This window comes from Phaseolus vulgaris, chromosome 11 (genome assembly GCF_000499845.2).
Source record: "Phaseolus vulgaris cultivar G19833 chromosome 11, P. vulgaris v2.0, whole genome shotgun sequence".
Lineage (NCBI taxonomy): Eukaryota > Viridiplantae > Streptophyta > Magnoliopsida > Fabales > Fabaceae > Phaseolus > Phaseolus vulgaris.
Window position 1 is genome coordinate 42,680,158 of NC_023749.2, and position 6,602 is coordinate 42,686,759.

The 6,602-nt window shown below is 29.4% G+C and overlaps 1 long non-coding RNA gene across 1 annotated transcript; it reads left to right on the top strand.

Moving 5' to 3' along the window:
• The first annotated feature begins 3,906 nt into the window (after positions 1–3,906).
• Positions 3,907–5,828, top strand: LOC137828750 (uncharacterized). The gene is made up of 2 exons (XR_011083963.1): positions 3,907–4,030; positions 5,590–5,828. It is a non-coding gene; the product is annotated as an uncharacterized lncRNA (long non-coding RNA).
• Positions 5,829–6,602: the final 774 nt, after the last annotated feature.

Sequence of the window (6,602 nt, forward strand, 5' to 3'; positions counted from 1 at the left end):
TAGCTCATCAATTTTTTCTGGATAAAATTGGAAGTAATGATTAATATTTCAAAGTAGTAATAAAATATTTTAGACTAGCATACTTGTCAGACCAACAATCAAACATTTCAGACCAACAATCAAACATATCAGACCAACAATCAACCAATAGGTTTAGTAATAAGAATTTCTTACCAATAATCAACCAATTAGAACTTAGTCTTAAATGCAATGTACTGTTGATCCATATGAAAGAGAAAAATAAAAGCATTAGATGTTTGACCATCATAATCCAACACAACCCAACCATTTAAAATTCATAATCTAGTCAAACAAAAATGGAGACTCATAGCATATATGCATGCATTAACACTACAAGAAAATCATGAAATAGAAACCAATTTTTAGAGACCAAAATAATTAGTTGCAATAGTAACTAAATTAGAGACCATTTTAGAAATTAAAAGAAAAATTGGTTTCTAAAATAGTTTTTATTATTGTTAAATAGTTTCTAAATTGGTATCTAATTAGCAACCAAGGTTTTAACTACCAATTATTTAGTTTCTAAATTTGGTCTCTAAAACCTTGGTTACTAATTAGATACCAATTTAGAAACTATTTAACAATAATAGAAACCAATTTTTTTTTAGTTTATAAAATGGTCTCTAATTTAGTTACTATTGCAACTAATTATTTTGGTCTCTAAAAATGGGTTTCTATTTCATGATTTTCTTGTATTCTTTATGACTAGTCAAAGTCTACATGTGCCTACCATGTGATTTCTGGTGCTAACTGGCGTGGAATTGTGTGCCTTTGAACAAACTCTTTTTCTTAAGAAAAACAACCCACTAAAAGCCAAAAATATGAAGTTGTTTTTTATGCCTATATAACAATGCTTTATGCAGTTGTTTTTCTTCACAAAATCAACCCATTGCCCATATCTATTGTCTCTTCTCAAATCTGCTACAATTTTCTTATTGTTTCAGAAATCTCCTTCTTCCTCCAGGGATTCCACACCTCTTTCCTCTAAAAGGATGAAAACCCGTGGAATAAAGAGAGGTGGACGCTTAGAAGGATGGTTCTCGGGAGAGGATGGGAAAATTGAGAAGTACCTCCATGAAATAAGCAGGAAGGTGATCAACAATCCAAAGCTTATCACCTTCAACTGGCTGAAATAACAGAAACTCATGGAAGTGAGGAGTCTTTTGAAGGAACAACTGCTGAAAAGGTTCCTTGGAATGTCTGGGAACATCTACCCAAATTTGGTAAGAGACTTCTACACTAATTTCCAAATCATTGGTGACAAAATTTGTTCACATGTGAAAGGGGTGGACATGGAGATCACTTATGAAGTCTGGACTGCAATCACTGGTTTAAAACATGTTGGGTTGATGATCAACAAAGGAAATATAGGCGTTGTTGAAGAATTCAACAAGATGCAGTTTTACAAAAGTTGCTTAAAGAATCCCCAATCAAGAGTAAAAAACTTTTCTATGGGAGGATATTGAATCTGGATGAAAGGCTCATTGCCTGCATTGTATCATGGATGCTAACTACAAGAGGTAGCAATTATTCAATGCTAACTAAAGAGGACCTTGTGCTTATCTACTGTATTATGAACAAAGTGAAGATTAATTGGATTCACATCATCATGGAACATATGCAAAAGTCAACAAGGTTAAATGACTACCACTACCCTCATGTTGTCTTAATTTCTAAATTTTTGCACTATTTTGAAGTGGATCTGGAAGAATTGCAATATGAAATTGTCAAAACTCAAGTGAAATCAACAATGGCTCCCTAAGCAAGATGGGAATCACCAGAGTTGGTGGAAGATGGGTGAGCAAAGATGGTGACCAAGCTGGCTCATCAAGTGGAGCTCACATTGGAGAAGACAATGAAAGGGAAGTTGCTGCTACTGGTAATGAATCTGTTGGTGCCTATGAAGTTTGTCCAAGTGATGTAAACATGGAAGAATGAATCACATCCATGTATCCATTTGAAAGGCTTGTGGTGAATAGGTTGGACAACTTTGCACATGATCAAAGAAATCATCATGAGTTCTGTGTGACAAGGTTTCAAAGCCTGGATGAGTAGAATGAGGCTGTGCATAATCAACTATTTGAGTTGCAACATGGCAAATAAAATTGAAGAAAATTTTATGCTTTCTTTCTATTTCTGGTCTATCATCTGAACTTTTTCTCTCTCTTTTTATGTTGTTTTTATCCCTCTTTTTATTCTATTTGCGAAGACAAATAGGGGGAGAAGTATATGGTTTGTAATGTGGTTTGTATTGTGTTAATATCAACTACGTATCCTGCTTTAAAACTGGTTTATATGGGTTTAGGGTTTAGGGAGGAACATGATATTCTTAATTGGATTCTAGATGAGTCTGGTCATTTCACTCTTAAATCGGCAATGAATTTTTTTTTTTGCAACTATGAGTTCCCTGTGGTTGGGGTAAATTCATTTTGTCTTCATCTATTCCGCCTTCCAAAACTCTAGTACTCTGGAAAGTTTTTTCATGGGCGACTTCCTATAGATAAGCATATTTAGAATAAAGGTTTGCATATATGTTTTATGTGTACGCTTTGTGAAAAGCACGAGGAATCTATTCAACATTTATTTTTTGAATGTTCTAATGCTTTACATATTTGGAGTTGGATTCATCAAATTTTTCTTACTTCTCATTTCTCTAATAAGGATTATCTTCTTTCTTTTATTAAGAGTGATGGTATTCCTTTAGTTAAATTGATTAAGCTTGTTGTGATAACTTTTCCTATTTGGATGATATTGCGTATGAGGAATTATGCTACATTTCAGGATAAAATTGATGTTTCTAGGGCTATTTCGGTAGTTAAAGATTTAACTTGTCTAGTGGGAAATTCGTCTAAAGCTTCAATGAAGAATGATGTGTTGAATTTCAACGTGATTAAGTTTTTGGATATTAATACTTGTACTGGTAAAATTCTTCCTCTTCCTGTTAGATGAGAGTTCCCTTGACCAGGCTGGGTAAAAATTAACATTGATGGGGCAGCTAGGAGATGATCTTGCTACTTGTGGAGGTATTTTTCGTGGGAGTATAGGGGAGTTTATTGGTGCTTTCTCTGCATTTCTTGAAGTTTAGACTGTTATGGTTGTTGAATGTTATGGAGTTATACATGCTTGGAGGAAGCTCAAAAGATGGGGCTTACTAATGTATGGTTTGAATGTGATTCTGCCTTGGTTTGTGCTGCGTTTACTACTAGGACTATGTTCCATGGATGATTCGTAATCGATGGAATACTTGTCTTAATTACTGTTGGAAAATGGTTACTCATATTTTTCGTGAAGGGAATGTGTGTGCTGATAAGTTGGCTAATTTAGAATTTATTCATAAAGAATCATTTCATTGATATAATAGGCTTCCATCTAGTATGTTCTTAGAATTCTTTATGAATAGGTATAGTCTACCTATGTATCGTTTTTTTCAACATATGAATTTTGGTTTAGTCTTTCATGATTTTTTTTGTATGTTTTTTTAATAATATTTTTTTCATGTGATGGCAAATAATTGTTGTTACTTGAGGTATCAACCTAGTTAAGATGTTAAGTTGCATAGTGAGACCTAACATGAAAATTTTTATTAAAAAAAAGTTTTGAAGAGGTTAATGTTAAAAGATCTAAAAGTAAAATTATTTGGATGTTTATTTTAAACAATCTGATTAATGTTTTCGTGATGATAGATATTAAGAATGTAGTAGCTCTCTTCAGTGTTTTTCTATATCTAAAAAGAAATAAGATAAATTTATCCCTCAAAATATAGAATAAATTATCTAAATATAGTGTCAACTATTCATAGTTTCAATACATGTATGTACCCAATTAATAAGGAAACGTATTCTTATAAATGATTTCATACCAACTATTTTGTTTATATAAACCCTTCGCCTCACATTCTATCATAACATCAACAAGAAAGCAAAATTTTATTTTTCGTATTGTTCTTTTGTTTTGGAGATGGCTAAGATTTCTTTCACATTCATTTTCACCCTTATCCTAATCATTACAGGTATAATAATTTCTCTATATTTCTTATTATTATCCAAGTTGTTGTTATTGTTGATGCAGTAAACTAATGGTTCTATATCATCATAGTTTTATTTAGGCATGTGATGATATCTATGTCTCTGTAACTATATGCAAGAAAATTTGCTAAAAAAATTTATTAATTCCTTACATTTATTTTATAATCTGAAGGATTCGTTTATTAATCTGAATAGAAAAAACATTTGAGTTTTAAAAAAATAAATATACCAACTCAAACTATTTAGTGTTGAGTCTTTTAAGGGAATTAATACAAAAAAAAATAAGCACCAATAACCTACGAGATAACACTAAAAAAAGTTATGAAACCAACCTTTAACTAAAAACTTTTTAAAATAAAATTTTGTGGTTTTTATTATTTATATATTATTAGAAAAATTATTTTGAATTAATATGAGTTTCAAACTTATATTTAATTTTTTAAATAAGTTAAATATGTTTTTGTCTATGTACTTTATTTTATTTTTTTTAAATTGATATGTACTTGCAATAGGAAAACTATTAAAATAGATTTTCGTCAAATTTATTTACATAATAAACAAATTTTTAATATACAACAACAAAAATATTTTTAACCATATAAAGTGTAAGTTGATACCATAATGCATTATAAGTACTAAGTTATCACTAATTTAATTATACGAACCTTTTACTTTTTATGTTTATTTAAACTACTCCTATTTTGTGTATTTTATATTTTAGCAATTAGATCTTTCTCCACTTCTTTTTTCTACATCTAGCCCCTGTAAAATCTGTTATAGTGTATCTTTAAGTCACGTCCAATTTTAGTTAAAACGATTTTATTGGATAATACAAAATGGTAAAAGCAAAAACTAAGTGCTAGACGTAGTGGAATAAAACTTATATATTTTGATATTTATTTGATTATATGGTTTTCCTTTAATCCCTTCGGAATAATAAATCATGGTTTTATGTTGAAATATGTTACAAAATTTTCAAATGTATATAAAAGAAAAAGATGATATGATACGTGAAGTTAACATCTTACATTACACTATTAATTTATGAAGCTTTATTGAAATTACATGCTCTTTATTTTCTATTTATCTTTAAACTTATACTCCTCACTCAAACTATGAACATAACTAGTTATTTTTGTGAATGATCAAATGTGATAATAGGTAACCTAAGTCTTACAAATCTAATTAAGATAAAAACTTTGTTATCATGTTAAAAATTAAACCATATTAAAAAATAAATTTAAGTCTAATTCATTCTAAAAAATTAATTTATAAAATGAGAATTATTTTTATTTTTTTATGATAAAATAATCTTATTTATAGTAGACATGGAACTCCAACAATAATAATGTGCTATTATACAGTTTCATGTAAACTAAAGTGAGTAGATTTGTATATGATTTTCAATGAGACTATTCTTCTATATTATTTTATTATATCATTTGACCTGTTAGCATATGAAATCAAAACAAAGGCACCTAATTCAACCTGATTCTACATTTTTTATATCTGATTTTTAATGAGTTCCTTTACATTTTCATAGCTATTTCAACAACAAGTGGAGCCATGACATGTTCGGAATTGTTGGAACCAAATGAATGCAACCTCAGTTGGTGTCGTAGCAACTGTGATGGGCTATATCACGGAATTGGATTTTGCGTCGGCCCATATCCTCACCACTGTGTTTGTCTATTCAATTGTCCTCGTTAGAAGCACACGTAATGTTCAAATTTTAATACCTATAAAGAATAAGAAAATAAAATGATTTCTAGTGTTACTCAATTTTTTTTTTCTGTTACTTTGATTTCTTAAACTTCAGTACTGCTTACTAAATCTGATTGAAAATTCTACGATACCACTTACAGTGTTGAAGCTTTGGTGTAATGTGTCTATAAAAGAAGAAAATTATATAAGAAGATTATTTGATTGAAATTAAATAAATAAATGGTAAAATAAAAATTAATATTTATGATTTTTAAATTTCATAAAAATAATAATCTTTTATGAATATAAACTATTATTTTTTATTAATAAGACACTTTTTGTTATTTTATGGTCATTATGCACATTTATCTCATCATAAGTTTGAGCATAGTGTTGTGGTATGGGAGAGAAAGACTTTTGAGATTTTTTCATTTTTCAAAAGATATAGAAAACAATTTTCATAAAAGATAACATTTTTGGAAACTTCAATTTTATAACCTTTTAAGTTTAAAAAGATAAAACCTTTCGTGTGGTTTAAAACCAAGAAAGATACCCGGAACAATACGACTGTCCAACTTCTTTCTATGAGCAACAAAAGTAGAAGAATAACACATACGACTAAAGATACGCAAGTTAGAAATGTCACACAACTTTATATGCAATTTTTCATAAGGTGTTGCATTATTGAGCAAAGGAGTAGGAATACAATTAATTAAAAGAATAGCATGTTGGATAGCAAATTCCAAAAGTTAGTAGGAGGTTTAGACTGAAAAAGGAGAGATCTTATAACATTTAAAATAGGTTGATGCTTTCGTTCAATAATGTCATTTTGTTCAGGTGTTTCTATACATG